General features: G+C 36.5%; 1 protein-coding gene and 1 pseudogene across 6 annotated transcripts in view; one reads left to right on the top strand and one right to left on the bottom strand.

Moving 5' to 3' along the window:
- The window catches only part of Slc5a1 (solute carrier family 5 member 1), a 168566-nt gene that overhangs the window by 81779 nt on the left and 66674 nt on the right, over positions 1–20113 (bottom strand). The window lies entirely within an intron of this gene.
- LOC104848101 lies at positions 3779–5246 on the top strand (annotated as a pseudogene).

The following is a 20113-nucleotide window of genomic DNA, read 5'->3' as shown; positions in this document are numbered from 1 at the left end:
ATGTATATTATACTTTGACCTTGTCAATCTTATCATTTTAACTGCACATAAAAAAACATAAAACATCTTTTTATGTTCCCTTCCCTTCCCCTTTTCCCTACCCTCAATCTCTTGGTCCCATTCCCATTTGCAAAACATCAATCTCCCTATTTCATTTTATATATCTTTTATTTTGCTCACTTTGGGTTACTCATGTACATGTACCAACTTCCTTCAGCAAATGTAATCTTTATGTGTTGCAAACAGGAACCAAAAACAATAATAATAATAGCAATAATAATAATGAAAATGGAAAAAGGAGAGGAAGGGAGGTGGATAGGGAGGAGAAAAGAATCAAAATATCAAGATATGTTAGATACAGGTATTCCCCTCCCTACAATGAATGTAAACATCATGTATCCCAAATGCGTACTAATAAAAAGTAATAAAATTTAAACAGATATGCACCTAGACAGAGTGTCCTGGAAAATAGAATACAAAAGAAAATCCTCTGGAAGAAATTGAAATCACTGGCTTGTAATTCTGTTCCATCCCAACTCACCAAATCACCCTGACAATAGCCATTCTCTCTCTGGTCCACTATTCCTAAATGAAACCACATGCTTCTTAGCAACTCATTTCCATCAGCATTTTCCTCATTCCTCAGCCCATTGGCCTCCACCTTACATGCCTGTATGCTTAACATACAGAAGAAAAAAATAAAATTAGGCTTCTATCTTTGAAGACTCAGAAATTAGTAAGGAGACAAAGAAGAAGCTGTCCTCCAAATTGATGCAAAGTGATAAGTACTATGACAAAGACAACCACATAGTACTCTAGAGCTTCCAGACACCACATCAAATGGAGATTTGTGCCCTGTAAGGGAAGAAATCAGAGTGCTCCCCAGAAAAGTGATGTGAGCAGCATTTGGCAGTAGTCTCTGGAGGAAGGGCCAACTGGAACAGCCAGACATAGGACACAGCACAAGACAAGGAACACAAAGGCAAGTTGGAGAGTCTTTAACCCTATAAACAGTGAGTGTTTAATACATATTTGACAAATGAGATGCAGCCAGGGATGCAGAGAAGAGCTCTGGAATTCCCTCCCATTAACATAGCATATAATGTCTCACTCTGGCCTTGGGTTGAGTGTCCTCAGACGATGCACAGGATTGGCCTCAATTCCATAGATTCTGAGATACGGAAATGACACTCGGACTTTTGGTTGTCCTTCATTCTTTCAGCTCAGCGTGTTTTAACCTGCTCAATTAAGAAAGAGTTTGGCCTACACTCAAACTGGTGCCACCTTCTTCAGGTCACACCTATCTCTGAAACAATAAATACTCATCATCTTAAGAGAATTGTCACACCCACTCCCTGGGAAATCTAGAAACTTGTCTTCCTTTTTTACAACTGAGAGGTAGGCAGAGATTCTAGGGAGCTACCTGGTCTTATATTCTATCCACAGAATACCTAGGATAGAACAGAAATAACCACTGAATTCAGAGATAAATAAGCAATTTCAGTGAGTTTAAATTATTCTTAGTGAGTGTAAAATTTTATTTATCTAATGAGAAAGTTATAGAGTGCTTATTTTGAAGGGAAAAAAACTAAATTATATGAGCTAGCTAATTTTATCAATCAAACTAGCTGGTTTTTAATTTGTTCTGTTTGATGAAAAATTCCCCTTATTCATTTCTGTAATATAACCTGAAATCCTGCAACTAAAAAATATGACCCATTGTCTTCTATTGTTTCAACATTGTAGTGTGCTGCAGAGAAGGTAAATGACCAGGTCTCAATAAAAATCCATACTGTGACCCACAAAGTCAAACGGAGCATCATCTTGAACATCTGGCCGCGCCAAGAAGGCAGGCAGGTGAAAATAGGAAGAGGATGGGTATATTCACTTCCTGTGCTGCTCTAAGCAATAACAATAACTTAACACATGAATCTAATTAAATGATTCGTGTGATAGGAAATTAAACCTATATACCTATAAACCTATATAATGGAAAACAAAGCAAACAAAAAACACAATATCACTAACATGTTTACATATTCATTTAAATTGTGGGAATGGTGATAGGAAGATGGATTATGCATGACTGGATCCAGAAACGCAAAATGTCAAAGTTCCCTTGTCCTAACTTTGTATTTCATCTGTACTTTTTCTGTGTTGCCTTCTCTCAGACTACAATCAAGTGTTTCCATGTGATGTGGAACACGAAACTTGAAAAGTATTTTTAAGTCATCTAGTATCCAAAAAAAATTGCTAACCTTATTCCTTCCTGGTTTTATATGTTATTTTATGTATGCATCACACCCTCCAATGAACATGTGTGTGCACACACGCACACACACACACATACACATGCACATACATGAGCATACAAAATTATTTGGGAACCAAACTATGTACATTTAGCTCTCTGACCTACCTTTGTTAACCAGTACTTGTTTTTTTTCAGTATGGGGGATTGAACCCAGGGCCTTCAAACAGCTATATCCCAGTCTTTTTTAGTTTATATTTTGAGATAGGGTTTCACTAAGTTTCCCAGGTGAGACTCAAACTTGCAATCCTCCTGCCTCAGCCCCCCAAGTGCTGGGATTACAGGTGTGCACTACCATGCCTGGCTGTTTCCTGATATAGTTGTGATTATTTTTCCTGTTATTAAATTATATTTCAAAATAAGAGAGAAAATGCATTTATTCTCTTAACATTCAGACTTCGAGGTCAGAATTCTGGGAAAAAAAGTGTCACATGCTGAAATCAAAGTGTCAGAAGGGCTGCACTCCTTCCTGGAGGTCTACATCTAGGAGAAAGCCGTTTCTTTGACTTTTCCAGTCTTCAGAACAGCATTTTTACATTTCTTGCAGCTCATGGCCCCTTTCTCCATTTTTAAAGCCAACAACTTTGAAACATCTTGTATCACTGGTCACTTTACCTAAAGAAATGGAAAAAACTTCCTTGCCATATTCTTAATCTTGTGCATTTGTGATTTGAATAAATTTTCCCATGGGCCTCAGTTTGTATTTAAAGCAGACATATGTAAAAGGAAGTCTTAGTCCTACTATGCTTTCTACTTCCTCACTCCTATTAAAGGCTCTACTAAAAGGACCATGAAGAACTAGAGAAACATGACACCTCCCAAAAAACAAAATAAAGTTCTAGTAACCAACCATAAAAAAATGAAAACTTAACAAGTGCCTCACAAAAAATTCAAATTAATAATATAAAAGAATTTCAATGAGCTGTAAAAGAACACAAATAGACAACTAAATGAAATCAGAAAAAATAACACATAAACAAAATAAGTTCAATAAAGAGATAGAAACCATCAAAAGAGCCAAACAAATTCTGGAGATAAAGAACACAATGACTAAACTGAAAACTTAAATAAAAAGCATCAATAGCAGATCTGATACAGTAGAATAAAGAATCAGCAAACTTCAAAGGCAAGTCATTTAAAAATAGAACAGGGTTTTGTTTGTTTGTTTCTTTGTCCTTTGTTTCACCAGCTTGGTGCTGGGGTCAAATTTGACATGAAACTCTTCTCAGCCGACACAGCTAAATTCCAGATAGGAAAAAAAAATATGGCTCTGATTCTTTAGAGATTCTGCAGAGTCTAGACTTCTTTGGAAACAACAAGTCTGTCCCAGGTGAGTGTGGTACAACACAAGCACACCAGGAGCTCCAAAATGAAGAGAAAAAAGAAGAGAGCCTAACTGAAAGAAAAAGGAGCCAAACAAGAAAAAGAAAGAAGGTGATTTCAGAAATTATTTCTCAAGAAAAAGGTGCTACTATATAGTGGATGTCATCTGTGGAAGCAAAGATCAAAGATAAAAAAGTTAAAGGAGAAAATAAATTAACTTCAGGGACGTCGGAATATCTCTGAAAGGAAAAGATAAACTTCTTTAGAATAAACACAAAATTCACATCCAAGGAACTGATCTTACTGATCCAATTGCTACATTTCAGCAACTTGACCAAGAATATAAAATTATTGACTGCTTCAGAACATTCCAGATTCAGGCTTCCAAATGCAGGCCACTCCAGTTATGCTGCATCGTCTGGAACTTCTGGCTTCTGCTCCTACAGAATCTGGGAAGACTTTGGCTTTTAGCATTCCCATTTTAATGCAGCTGAAATGGCCCACAAATAAAGGCGTCAGAATGCTGTTATATCCCCAACATGAGAATTTGCCAGACAGATTCACCGAGAGTTAATTAAAATCTCTGAGGGGATGGGATTTAGGATACACATGATCCACCAAGCAGCAGAGGCAACCAAGAAATTTGGACCTAAATCATCTAAGAAGTTTGATATTCTTGTGACTACTCCAAAATGACTAATTTATTTATTAAAGCAAGATCCACCAGGAATAGACAATACGTGTTGAGTGGCTGGTAGTAGACGAATCAGACAAACTGTTTGAAGATGGCAAAACTGGATTTAGAGACCAGCCGGCTTCCATTTTTCTGGCCTGCACATCCCACCAGGTCAGAAAGGCTATGTTCAGTGCAACTTTTGCATGTGATGTTGAACAGCAGTACAAACTCAACCTGGACAATGTCATCACTGTGTCCACTGGTACAAGGAATTCTGCAATAGAAACTATAGAACAAGAGCTTCTCTTTATTGGGTCTGAGACTGGAAAACTTCTGGCCATGAGAGAACTTATTAAAAAGGTTTTCAATCCACCTGTTCTGGTTTTTGCCCAGTCCACTAAAAGGGCTAACGAACTTTTTCATGAGCTCATATAAGAAGGTATTAATGTGGGTATTACTCATGCAGAAAGAACACAGGAACAGAGAGATGACACAGTCCACAGCTTCAGAGCAGGAAAAATCTGGGTTCTTATTTGCACAGCCTTGCTTACAAGAGGGACTGATTTTAAAGGTGTGAACTTGGTGATCAATGATGACTTTCCAACCAGCTCAATGGAATATATCCATAGAGTAAGTTGAACTAGAAGAGCAGGACATATGGGAAGAGCTGTTAAATTTTTCACTGAAGATGATAAATTATTATTAAGAAGTGTTGCCAATGTTATACAGCAGGCCGGTTGTCCTATACCAGAAAACATAAAAGGTTTTAAGAAATTACTAAGCAAACAAAAGAAAAGGATGATTAAAAAAACCATTGGAAAGGAAGAGTATTAGCACAACTCCTATTTCCTAGAGCAAGATAAAGGTAAATGGAAAAAGGTTACTGGCCAGAAGAACAAGAACAAGAAGAAGGTAGCTCTTGAAGACAAAAGTTAAAAATAGACTTTTTAAAAAGACTATCACAGAAATGTAATTTTATGGTTCCAGCATGAATGTTCTCATTGAACACTTCATGGCTTGTAATCACTACTACCAAACATTTGGAATCAACTACAAGTACATAAAACTGTGAAAAATGATCCTAAACTATCAGTGCAGCATGTCAGATTTTAATTTGTAGGTGAAAGCTGTACAGTGGAAATTACATGTATTGATATTTTTATGTGGTTGAATCTAGAGAGCTACTTCTTATAGAAGATCAAAACCTTATGCTAAATATCACCCAAATGTGGTGAACTCTTGATTTTTCAAGTGTGAAGGAAAGTGTGATGTATGCCATGGAGAGGTATCTAGAACACAATTTAAAATAAAGCCTTAAGATTGCTCTTCTACCCCTTCAAAAAAATTGAACATAAAAATAAAAACAGAAGAGGGAGAGGGTTGGCAACTTCTAGGGAGAAACAACTGACTGCACTGGCAGCACTAGCCCCAAGAAAAGTCTGTGGCTATTATACACTGCAAAAACAGCATGGCATTTTACTCTGATAGTTACTCCTTCTGCAAGGCAGGCTAGAGTTAGAAAAGAAATCCATTGTAGCACCTGCCACATCTGAGAGCCATTTATGGAGAGGGTTAATTGCCTAAGACTGAGCCACAGAACAACTATAAAACAACCATATGCCAGATTTCCACTGTCACGTGTCACAGTGACTATGTGGGAGATGGTCACGATAAAAGGGTGCAGGTTAGAACAGACCTCCTGAGAAGTTTAAGCGCAGGCCAGAAAGAGAGATTGGGCCATGGTGAGAGGTAAGGCTTGGCATATGTGGCATCCATAGGGTGTTGGGTCTGAGAGTGCTTGCATTAAGTCCACACTACTTGGCACTCCTGCCCCACACTCCACCCACTGCGTACATCAGCACAGGACTAAATGATCTGTTGGTTTTCTCCATCTACCAATGTGAGAAAGGACACAGCTCAGTTTACACAATTTGGGATATGCAGATGGAGGGACCTCTGGAGCAGCGGGGAATCTCACAAAACCACAGGCCATAGATCTAGGCAGAGAAAGCCATGACTTGGGATACACAGAGGGACACAGAAAGTGGAAGTTGCCAAGTGAGTACAGCTTTAAGGCAGGCATTATTGACTGCGATTCCCTCCAGGAAAGGCAGGGCAGGATTCAGCATTCACACATGAAAATTGGAGGGTGGAAACATAGGTCTTACCAGTGACTCACTCTTTCCCCCATATTTCTTGGATTCCAAGACTGCATACCCAGGAAATAAACAACGCATTCAGAAACATAGAAAGTCCCATCCCCTGCCAAAAAGCTACATGGAGAAAATTGTGAATGCCTGGATCCCAAGACAGCAGATTAAAAAAAAACACTCATTCAAAAACACAGAGAAATTTTTTCTTTGACTCATTTCTTTTCCATTTTCTATTATGTTTCCTTCTGCTTCATGGGGTTTTGGAGATTTGTAGTTTTTTTCTCCTTTTTGATATTTCTCTTTCTCTTTTACTTTCTTTTCTCTCCTGATCTCTTCTACTCTTTTAATTTTTTCCTCTTCCTTATGCTTCCTTTATTCCTGTATGTCATGTGTTTTTCTTTTTTCTTATTTTTCTTGTTCATCTTTCCTGTGACTATTCTCTAACACTATTAATTTCTTTTCATTCTTCTATTGGATACCTTATTCAACTTTTCTCTCCTCTTTTTCATATCCCATCTATTAATTTTCAAATTTTGCTTTTTTCATTGTCTAGATCTCCACCCCTGCTACATTTACTAATATAACTACTTCATGAATGTCTAGACAGCTAGTTAGATTCACTTATGATATTGCTGTCAATTACTTTTTTCAGTTAGTGCAGGTAAAGTTGTTCCATTTAGTAGAACTTATTGTAGGTCAATGATAGCTCAATATTGAGTTTCTCTTAGTGTTCACACTATAACTATAAATCTCTTTTCTATAGTTAATGGTGGTACATTATTGGTCCTCGGGTTGTCAATATTCAGTTTGTCTTTCATGCTACCATTGATGCTGATTTTATTACTATAGCAAAGGTGACATAGCTGTTGCTATGAATTGGTTTCCTTGGCATGCCAATATCTAGATTGCCTTGGGATTATTAACAATACTGCAGGCTATTCCTAAAGAACTGGGCACTGGGCCAAATATTCGGAAACCTCTCATCCCAAGTAAACACAGGAAGTTGAATCCTGGTACAGAGGCAAAGGCCAAGAGTTAGCCACACCCAGAGAACACCTCTGAAAAGCAGTCATTATCTAAAAAGCTCTCCATACTAGAAATAAAGATTTTCAATATAATCAACTCACAAATCTACACATACACACACACACACACACACACACACGCACATACACACAAATAGAAACATGAGAAGTCAAGCCACCTAGATGCCTCCAAAAACTCCCAAATCCCCAACGCTGATCCATGGAGCATCAAAGAGGGGGAAACCAAAAGGCACACAGCTGAATCATTCAAAATTAATCAGGAAAGATGTTTTTAAAAAAACAGATCAATAAGAGACTTGGCAAGCACACAAAAGACCTGAGTATTAAGATACTGAGCCAAATAAACATAACAGTCTGTAAATCTACAGAAGAAACTAATGAAAAGAAAAGCTAAAGAAAACAATCAAAGCATGCATGACCAGCATAGAAAAGAAGCAGAGTTCATAAAAAGGTTCCAAAAGAAATTTAGGAGATTATAAATTCTGTTGAAAATATAGATGTCAGAAGTTAAGCATGGTGGTATATGCCTGTAATTCCAGCTCTCGAGGCTGAGCCAGGAGAATTGCTGTGAGGAAAGTCTGGGCTACATAGTAAGTTCAAGGTTGGCCTGAATTACACAGTGAGACTCTGGCTCAAAAAACCAACACTAAAAAAAGAAAGAAAGTATGGACACCAGCAATGACCAATGTGAGAACAGACTGTCAGAAATGGAAGATAGATAGAGCTATTGATAGTAACCAAGTAATAACAGATATCTTAATAACAATAAGAAAACATAAAAAATTGATCCAACAGCTCCTAGATGATGTAAAGAAGAGTAATCTAATATTAATTTGAATTAATGAAAAATCAGAAGACAGCAAAAATGGTATTAAAAAGTTGTTTACTAAAATAAGAGGAGAAAACTTTTCAAATAAGGAGAAAGAGTTTGACACAGAGATAAGTGAGACATGTAGAACCCCAAACAGCTATGATTAGAAAAGAATCTTTCCATGACACATAATAGCCAAAGTCCAAAAAAGACCAACACAAGAAGAGAATCTTGAAAGCAGCTAGAGAAAAAAGCAATGAATCACTTAAAAAGGAAAGTACATTAGAATTGCAACAGACTTTTAAATACAAACCTTAAGTCAAGGAGAGTTGGGAGTGAGATGCTTCAAGCCTAAAAGAAAACAGTCTTCCAGGCTAATTAATATAGCCTGCAAACTATATTCCAAAATTGAGGGAGATATAAGATACTTGGGTGATAAATAGCACCTAAAGAAATTTTATGACCACAAAACCAGTACTCTAAAAGATTTTTCAAGGATGCCCTAGAAAGAGACAATGAAACTAAGAATGATGAAAGGCTCAATAAAATGAAAACACCACACATAGTGAGCAGTAAATAGAAGGGAAAAATAAGGAATCAGCAACAAGAAAACAAAGTAATGACGGGAATAAATCAATACCTATCAATAATAACTTTCAGGGATGGGGATTTAGCTCAGTGGTGCTGCTGCCTGCCTTGCAAGCTCACAGTCCTAAGTCCCTGGCACCAAAAAAATATAATAATAATAATAATAATAATAACTTTCAATGTAAGTGATCTCAACTCCCAAATGAAAAGACCTGAGTTGGCTGAATGGATCAAGAAATAAAATCCAATCGTATGCTGTATACAAGGAACACATTCAACCCAAAAAGATATTTGTAGACTAAAAATCAAAGGATAGAAAACAATATTCCATATAACTAAAACCCCCCCAAAAAACTGTAGCTATCCTATATTCACAAAAGTGGATTTTAAGCCAAAAAATGATCAAAAGAGACAAAGAAAGACACTGTATATTGGTTAAGGGGGAAATTCGATAGGAAGAAAAAACAAGTATTACTACATATGCACCAAATAATTGTGGATCCAACTTTTATCAAAAAAGCACTACTGGATATAGAAGTCCAAATAAGCATAATCACAATTGTAGTGAGGATACTCAATACCCCAAAATCAATAGGTAAACTAGACAAAAACATCAACAAAATTATCATGGTTGTAACAAGTCTTCAAACAAAAGAACTTAATAGATATCTACCAAGTATTCTACCCAAAAACATCAAAAAATACATTCATTTCAACAACACATGGACTTTCTCCAAAACAGATCACATACTAGCCAATAATGGCATTAACCATAATACCAGTAAGTTTATAGCTGTAAATGTCCATATCACAAAAACAGAGCAAGTTTGAGCCAGGTGTGGTGGTACATGCCTATAATCCCAGCACTCAGGAGGCTGAGGCAGGAGGATCACTGTGAGTTTGAGACCAGCCTGGGCTACATAGTGAGTTCCGGGTCAGTCTCAACTACAGAGTGAGACCCTGTCTCAAAAAAAAAAAAAAAACTGAGTTAAAATAAATGATCTAACTCATAAATGACTTTATCAAATGACCTAAATAAATTACCTAAAATAAATAATCTAAATTAACTTGCTCCTCAATTTCCCAGAAAAAGAAATCAAAACCCAAAGCTAGTACAAGGAAGAATATTACAAAGATTGGAGCTAAAATCAATGAAACTGAGATTTAAAAAAACCTCTTAACTAATCTAAGTTTAAAAAAAAGAAATTCCCAAATCAATACAATTAAATTAGAAAGGTGAAATCATAATGGACACTGTGGAAATCAAAAAGACTGTAAACAAAAAAAAAAAAATAGACTATAAACAATCACTTTGTAAGACTGCCAATGAATTTGAGAATTTGGAAGAAATGGATAGATTCTAAGATACATATGAATCACAAAAACTGAACAAAGAATATTTTAAAAATTTTAAGATCATACTACATAATCAAGTATGTTTCACCCCACTTATGCAAGGATGATTGAACATATGCAAATCAATATATGTAATATACCACAAGTACAGAAGCAAGGGAAAATCACATAATCATCTCAATAGACACAGAAAAAGATTTACAAAATCTAACATCCTTTCATGATAAAAACACTGAACTAAATAGTTATAGAAGGAACTTATCTCAATATGGTAAAAGCCAATTATAACAACCCTACTGTTGCCATCATATTAAATGGGGAAAATGAAACCTTCCCCAATAAAATCAGAAACAAAGATTTCCACTATCACCACTCTGTTCAAGAAAAAAGAAAAAAGGGTCATATATATATATATATATATATATATATATATATATATATATGGAAAAAGTCAACCTATCATGATTGGCAGATAACATGAGCTTCTACATAGAAGACCCAAAAAAAATCCACCCACAGAATCCTAGAATTAATATACAAATTCAGTAACGTGGCGGGATACAAAATCAACATAGAAAAATCAATACCATTCCTGTACATTAATAATGAAGCCACTGAGAAAAAATTAAGAAAAAAATATCATTCACAGTGGCACAAAGAAAAATTGAATATGTAGGAATTAACCTAACTACAACGTAAAAGATCATTACAATGAAAACTATAGCACTCCTAAACAGGATGTCAAAGAGGACATCAGAAAACAGAAAGATATCCCATTTTCCTTGATAGAAAAAACCAATATTCTAAACTTGATATCTACAATTAATGTGACCCCAATTAAAATTTCAAGAACATTCTTTCCAAAGCTAGAGAAAAAAAATCCTAAAATTCAAATGTAACCAGAGAGACACAAACTAACAAAAATAACCTGGGTGAAAGGAGCAAAGCAGGAGGCATCAAAATCCAAGTCTTGAAGTTGTATTACAAAGCCACTGTGATTAAAACAGCATAGTACTGGAAAACAAAAAAGATAAGATGATCAATGGAACAGAATGGAGCAAGCAGAAACAAGCCTAAGTACAATCAATTATTTGAATTTTCATAAAAGAACCAAAAAGAGACACTTGAGGAACGATTAATAAATGTTTGGAAAACCAGCAATACACATTCAAAAGATTGAATCTAGACACATATCTTTTATCATGAACTAAGCAAAAATAAAAATGCATCAAAGAGCTAAATGTTGCAACATAAACACTTAACCTGCTGGAAGACTAACTAGGTAAATCTTGAATTCATAGGTGTAAGCAAGGACTTTCTGAACAGAAATCATTGCACAGAAAATAGTACTGAGAATGAAAAATGGGACCAGATCAAATTTTAAAAGCTTCTACACAGCAAATGAAATAACCAACAGAATGAAAACAACATGCAGAATGGGAAAAATTTTTTGCCAGCTACACCTCAGACAGAGGACTAATATCTAGAATACACAAGGAATTCAAAAACTTAAGAATCTCCAAAATAAAAGACCAAATCAAAAATTGGCAAGTAAAATACACACTTCACAGAAGTACAAATGGCCAACAAATACATGAAGAATTGTTTAACAATGCTGGCCTTTAGAGAAATGCAAATTCCATCTCACCCAAGAAAGATGGCTATCAACAAGAAATCAAATAACAAATGCTGGAGAGAAGGTGGAGGAAAAGGAACCCTTCTATACTGTTGGTTGGAATGTAAACTAGTATAACCACTTCGGAAATCATTATGGAGATTCCTCAAGAAACTGAAATAAGAATTTACATTTGACCCCAGATATTCCCCTTCCAAATATCTTCACAAAAGAGTTAAAGACCTCTAATACATACATACTCATGTTTATAGCAGCACAATTCATAATAGCTAAACATTGGAAGTGGGTTATAGTACACAATAGATGATCAATAAAAAAATTTTAGAAGTTACACACAATGGAGTACTACTTTGCTATAAAGAAAGAAAAACTTGTGTAATTTGTAACAATAGATCTACCTGAGACCATGATGTTAAGTAAAATAAATCAGACACACATTGTTTCTCTTGTATGAGAAACCCAACAAGAGAAAACCAAAGTAGTACTAATAAGCAAAATGATAGATAACAGAAAGTAGGGACATAGATTATACACAAAAGGAAAAGAGATCAAAGATCAAAGAAGAAGTGAGGAGAGAAAGGAGATGAAAAAAGGAATTAAGATGTGTTATCTATATATACCAACTCTACACAAGGCATGAAAGCATTATGCATTGCAATCATGCACAAAAAATAAAAGGAAGGAGATGAAGAGATGGATGGAGGGGAAGAGAGGGAAGAGAAGATAAAAAAGAATTAAGATTATTATTGTGCACATGCACTAATGACCCCACAAGAAATCAATGAAAAGTTGTTTTTTTAAATAAACAAAACCTTATCCAATCTCATCAAAACAAGGACAGAAAAGACCCAAAACAGTGCAATTAGAAATTTAAAAGGTGAAATTACAATGGCCACTGCCAAAATCAAAACATTATTAACATCAAGTTTGAAAGCTTACACATCAATAAATGAGAGAATTCAAAAGAAATCGCTAGATTCCTGGATACATCAAATACCAAAGCCGAACCAAGAAGATTTAAAAATCATGAATAATATAATAATAGCAATGAAATTAAAGCAATAATTTAAAAAACTACCAAGAAAATCCCAGATCCAAATGGAATCACTGTGGAAGTCTACAAAAATTTCAGGGAAGAACCAACAAATATACTCCTCAAACTCTTTAATGAAATTGAAAAGGAAGAAGTAATCCCAAAGTCATTCATGGAAGCCATCATTCCCATGATTATAAAACCAGACAAGGATCCAACCAAAAAGAGAACTATAGACCAGTCTCTTTAATAAATATAGATGCAAAAATCTTCAGCAAGATACTGGCAAAGCAAATGCAGCAAATCATCAAAAATATCATAATCATGACCAAGTAGGCTTCATCCCAGGGATACAAGGATTGTTCAACATATACAAATAAATAAATGTGATACAACAATTAAACAGAAGTGAGGACAAAAATCACATGATTTTCTCAAGAGACACAGAAAAGGGCTGACAAAATCCAACATCCTTTCATTATTAAAAAAAAAACACTGAGAAGAATAAGAGAACCTTATTTCTAATAAAAACCATTTATGACAAACCTACTGCCAAAATTATATTAAAAGGGGAAAAGTTGAAAGCTTTCCCTCTAAATTCAGGGAAAAGCAAGCATGCCCACAATCACCATTCCTGTTTAGCATACTAGGCAAAACATTAGCAAGAGTAATTAGGCAAGAAAAAAGGGATATGTATAGAAAAGGAAGAAGTCAAATCATCACTATTTTCAGGTAACACAATCCTTTACATACAATACCCAAAAAATTCCAGTAAAAGACCCCTAGAATTAATAACACAATTCAGTAATAATACAAAATCAACACACAAAATTTAATGGAATTTCTACACACCAATAATGAACCCACTGAGAAAGAAATTGTGGGGGGATACCTTTCACAATAGCATCAAGAAAAATTAAATACATAGAATTAGCCTAATCAAGGAAGTAAAAGAACTTTACAATGAACACTATAGTACTCTGAAAAAGTACTATACTCTTCTTAGCTAAGCAGAACCAATATACCCAATACAAACATGGCTATGCTACCAAAATTTATATGCAGATTTAATATAATCCCAATACCAAAAATACTTCTCACAAAATTGGAGAAAACAATTCTAAAATTTATATAGAACCAGAAGAGACCCAGAATAGCAAAAGAAATCCTGGGTAACAATAGCAAAGTGGGATGTATCAATCTCAGGTTGGAAGTTATATTACAAAGCTACTATGATAAAAATAGCATGGTACTGGCACAAAACCTGGCCTGAGGATCAATGAAACAGAATACAGGCAGCAGAAACAAACCCAACCACATTCAACCATTTGATCTGTGACAATGGAGCCAAGAGGTTTTATGGTAAATAAATATTGTTTGTTTTGGAACTTCTATTATTGTATATTTTGTTGCTATTCCCAGAGTGATATAGTGTTGCCATTGATTGGTTTTCTCTAAATCAATATCTGAAATGTCCTTGTGTCATTAACAATATTGTAGTCCATTCCTGGAGCAATAGGTACTGGACCAATTACACTACACCTCAAAATTAGTGGAGGGAGGGCCGGGGATTTAGCTCAGTGGTTCCACTGCCTGCCTTGCAAGTGCAAGGACCCAAGTTCGATCCCTGGTACCCCCTCAAAAAAAATTACGTTAAAATTAGTGGAAGTGGTTGGACCTTCAGACAGAAGCAAAGACCTATATCTAGCCATGCCCAGAGTGCATCATTGAAAAACAAATACTAAAGAAAACTTAATTCTAGCAACAGTCTTCTCAATATAATCAACACAAAAATGTCAGCACACACAAACAACCACAATAGATACGTGAGAAAACAAGGAACAAAATAACTCCAAAAACTCCTAGCTCCCAAAGCTGATAATTGGTCAGCTACACAGCTGAATCATTCAAAATAATAAAAGAAGAGATTAAAAAAAAACAGATCAATGAGGTGCTCAGTGAACTCACAAAAGATATAACTAAACAGATAATGGATTTAATAAACAAAATGATTAATGGGTTTGCAGAAGACACTAATAAAAAGCTAGCTGAGCTAAGCAAAATGATATAAAACATGAATGATTGGTTTCTCAAAGATCAGGTTTCATAGAAAGATATCAAACAGAAACCCAGAGATTAAATATTCTATTGAAAGTATAGAACATGGAAGTGACCAAAGCAAGGACAGAGGGTCAGAACTGAAAGACACAGTTGATGTCAGTGATCACATACTCAGAGATACCTTAAAACCAATAAAAGAATTAAGCCCACCCAGACACCAGCAGCTTGGGTACACAGGTGGAAAATAGCTACATAAGCACACAGGCTCCAGTCAGAGGCCTGCCCAGATATGATCTTTAAGTGCAGGCAGACCCCAGCCAGAAACCCACCCAGACACCAGCAGTTTGGGCACACAGGTCCCAGCCAAAGGCCCACCTGGAAAACAACTGTGCAAATGCACAGGCCCCATACAGAGGCCCACCCAGATACCAATGGTAAGTGCACACAGGCTCAAGCCAGAATTCCACCCAGAGAATAGCCCAGCACAAGGATCCAGAAGGCCATCATTCTGAAACCAGGAACTGGCACAATAGTGAGCAGGAGAGAGAAGGTCTTTCTGAGGCTAGTTGAGCATTGAAGCCCACTGGGAGAGCAGAGTCACTTCAATAAAGGTGCAGCAGACCACACTGGTTGAAATGAGAAAAAACCTAAACAAGATTCAAAACCTGACTTCCAGATCACCAAAGGCAACCCCAAGAGGCAACAAGATGCAATAACTTGAAACTCAACTGGCTGGAGTCCCTGAACTGATTATAAGAGAGGATCTGGGAAAAATAAAATCAGAAATAATTTCTCAGATAGTAACAGAGATTGTATCCATAGTGAAAGACATGATTAATAACTCTAGAACAGACACAGATGAAATAAAATAGAGGAGCTGAGGAACATGATGGAATCCCAGCATAAGAAACAAATGGAATCCATAAAACAGATGCAAACAGATTTCCAGGAGATTAAAAACCCTACTGAAAGTTTATACACCAAAATGAGCCAGAATATCAGATATAGTAGACAATATTAGTGACCATAAAAAGAAAATTTTCCTAAAAATAATAAGGGACCATGAGAAATCAATCCAGCTAGTGTTAGATGATGCAAAGAAGAAGAATATAAGACTGATAGAAATCCATGAATAAACAGGAGTCATTGCAAGTGACATAAAAAAATCTGTTCCCAGAAGTAATGGCAGAAAACTTCCAAAGTAGGGAAAAAGAATTTGACATACATATAAGTGCAGCATATAGGACTCCAACTAGCCATGATCAAAAATATCTACACCTAGGCATATAATAGTTAAGATTCCAGAAACCCAACAGAAGAACAAACTTCTACAGTTAGAGAAAAGAAACAAATCACATACAAAGGAAATCCCATCAGAATCACAGCAGATTTCTCAAGACAAATGCCCAAGGCAAGAAGACCTTGAAGTGATGTTTTTCAAGCACTAAAAGAAAACAATCTCCAACCAAGACTGATGTACCCTGCAAAACTATCTTTCAAAACTGATAAAGAAATAATATACTTCCATGACAAAGGACACCTGAGGAACTTCATGAATACCAAACCAGCACTCCAGAAAATTTTAAGCAATATCCTAGAAAAAGACAACGAGGGTCACAACCCCACAAAGACCAGTAGAATGAATCCATCAGGCATAACAAAGAATTAAATGCAAAAGGGGAGAATCCAACAACAAGAAAAAGTCATGACAAGGATAAGTCAATACGTATCAGTTATAATCATCAATGTTAATGGTCTCAATTCATCAATCAAAATAAATAGACTCACAGAGTGAGTCAAGAAGCAAGATCCAACAACATGCTACATACAAGAAACACACTTAATTCAAAAAGAAACTCAGAGACTGGGCCAGGGATTTAGCTCAGCGGTGCTGTCACCTGCCTCACAAGTTCAAGGTCCTGAGTTTGATCCCTGGTACCAAGACAAAGAAAGAAAGAACTCAGAGACTGAAAGTTGAAGTGTGAAAAACAATACTACATGTGACAGGAACCTTAAATCAAAGCAGGAATAGTCATCCTATTTGCAGATAAAATGGATTTAAAACCAACACTGATTAAGAGGGACAAAGAAGGACACTGCATCCTTGTAAAGGGAAAAATCCAAGAGGAAGAGATGACAGTCATAAGTATACATGCACCAAATACTAGTTCACCCAACTACATAAAACAAATACGAATAGACATGAAAAATCAAATAAGCACTAATAGTAATGGGAGACCTCAATACCCCACTGTCAAAAATAGATCACTCTCTTGCCATTATTCAAGGTAGCCCAGCAACTCTTTCCCCAATAAAGCCTTACCTTCAGTGCTCCAGCTTTGGCTTGTTTTCTTTCATTCTGGTGCTGAAACTCGGAATGGCAATGGTAGGGATTTCATTATGATTCCCCACTGGTCAGAGTTGATTGGCCTACTGGCCATGCTTCCCAGACCCTGCCAGATGAGCACCTGACCAGGGGTCTTCACCTTTGCCATTGTTGACACCCAGCATCCACACTGGTCCCTAATCTCTGGGTGAGTACTCAGATCAGCCTCTCTCTCAAGTCCTCTGTCCCTCTCTCTCTCAGAAAATTCTACCAATAGGTTAGATGGACTCCTCAACCCATGGCCAGGACTGCCACCTCTAGGGGATGCCCATCAGCACGGCTCCTCTTGTTCTCCCTGGAGATTGTCAAAGGGGACAAGAATATTCCTCCCTTTTGCCCTTCTCCTCGGGAGCCATTTGATATTCACCCTCCACATCTGACCCTCCATACCTCCCCAGTCAACATCACTGGGATATTTGCTGGCAAATCTCAAAACTTTCAGGCTCACAGATGACATTAAGCCCTGACCCCTTACTTTTTCACTGCAATCGGGCCCAATATAAATTAAACAATGACTACCACTGGCCAGAAAGTAGAACATTCAACCCGAACATTTTACAGGATCTTTACAACTTTTGTCAACACAATGGCAATTGTCTGAAGTCCCCTATGTACAGGCTTTCTCCTACCTTCAGATCCATCCCTCCCTCTGTCAATCTTGAGCCACCTCTCAGATTCTCCTTGCCCATGCCACATCACCCTTGACCACTATCCCTGCCCAGAGCCCAACATGTCTGTCTTTGACCCGGCAGATCACTCCTCTCTTGCTCCACCTCCACGTCACGTCTTCCTCAGTGCCATCCCAGCTTCCTCCTCCAGCTTTCCCTCCCCACAGCAGTCTCACTGGCCACACCTGATGCTGCCCAGCCCCTCTGCTTCCCTACCACACACCCACTCTTTCCCTGCTCCTCCAGCCCCGCCCAAACAGGAGAGTGAGTTAACACCACTGCTTTCTCTGGTGTTTCCTCTTAGCCTCTATTACCATGTTACACAAAAGGCTGCAAAGCTAGATGAGACTTTTAAGGTGCCTGCACCCACTACTCTGCCTGCTCTCCCCACCTCAGCTTCCCCTGAGTAGAGAGGGAAGCAAGACTCTACAAAAGAAAGTAAAATTCTCTCTTGGCCCTGCCTGTTTACATATTAACCCCTTGTTTGGCAGGCTACACTACCAAGAAATTTCACCGGGTCCTACTGTTTTCTACATAAGTATTGGAAAATAAAATATAAGATTTTAATATAACTCAAAGAAAATGTAATGCTTAAGATCAGAGCTCAAAGACCAAATGCTAGGTTCCAGCCCAGTGCCTGCTACAGACTGCTTGCTCCATAGTAAAATCAGCTGTGATGCCCTGCTGGGCAAAGGAAACAAAAAAAAATCAGATTATAAATTTTGGCTAACAAATGTACCTTTCATCTCCAATTTAAATTGATGTTTAACTGATGTTTGGTTTCCAGATGTTTAATTGTTGTATTTAAAACATTTCTTTTACATTACAAATTCTTGGATTATAATTATAGGATTAACTTGAGCTTCTCTACTTTTTTTTTTTTTTTTTTTTTTTTTTTTGCACCAGGAATCAAACTCAGGCCCTTACGCTTGTGAGACATGTGGCAGAACCACTGAGCCAAGTCCCCGGCCCTCTCTCTACTTTCTGCTTACAGACTTCTGACAATATAACACAAGAGTATGCTACTACTATAAAGTACTTTTATTCCTTCTGATTCTAATTGCTAGGGATCTCTGTTAATTGACCTACAAAACTTTTGACTAGTCTCAATTAAAAGAGATGTTAGAATTCAATTGGCCAAATATATTTGAGTGCATTCTAGTTTCATAAATTGTCCTATATGTTTGTCTGTCTGTCCAATTGTTTGTCCAACTGTATTTTTGATAAATGTTATTAAGGGCATGCCTTTGTTTTCTCCCAGGTTGTTATAATCTGGCTTTTACAGGTTATATAAAAAGGAAATTGTCGAGATAATTAAATTAAAACTTTTAGGTTTGGGGGGATGGCTGGATGATGGGACTCCCCTTGATGTATAAAGAAGTAGCTGCTCAGAAAACAGGTATTTTTGGTCTTTGTGCACTAATGGGAGACCCAGTAATTTTCATAGCCTTATAAGAAGACACACCCCCAATTAACATTGCTTAAATGTTATTATAAAATGTATTGGTTGTCATCAAAGAGCTAAGTTCTAAGTATGCTATTGTAATATGTTTATATTGGTTATCTTCAAAACACAAAAATTTTGGGTGGAAAAACAAGGTGTTATTTAAAAAGATTCTTTTGGTACCAAGCTATCTTATAGGACATAAAGTTTGGTGTAATTATAATTATTATTGCTACTTTTCTCGCATACAAAATGTATTCAATCTTTCTGACTGTACAGGTTTTCTAATATATTTTTGATAGTAATAACCTTTTGATTTACATATTTGCCCTTCTCTTATGCTCCAGCTACTTATGATAACAGGTACATTTACAGGCCGATATATTTTCTTCAGATGGCAACCTATCAAAACATAACAATTTGTGTAAGCATTTTTAATATGTTTCTGTGGAGGAGTGAGTGCATTTAACAATGGCTATTTTATACTAAGATATATATTTTAATTTGTTACAAAGATAATGTCATCATGATTGTCATGCTAAAGTATTATTTGTGACTCCCAAGTCAAAGGTTTTTGGTTAATATTCTACAGAAAATCAACTACTAGAACAACCATGAATG

The sequence above is a fragment of the Fukomys damarensis genome, unplaced genomic scaffold (assembly GCF_012274545.1).
Source record: "Fukomys damarensis isolate Sample0158 unplaced genomic scaffold, DMR_v1.0_HiC HiC_scaffold_12, whole genome shotgun sequence".
Lineage (NCBI taxonomy): Eukaryota > Metazoa > Chordata > Mammalia > Rodentia > Bathyergidae > Fukomys > Fukomys damarensis.
The sequence above is the reverse complement of the archived record's forward strand: the minus strand, read 5'-3'. Positions and strand labels throughout refer to the sequence as shown.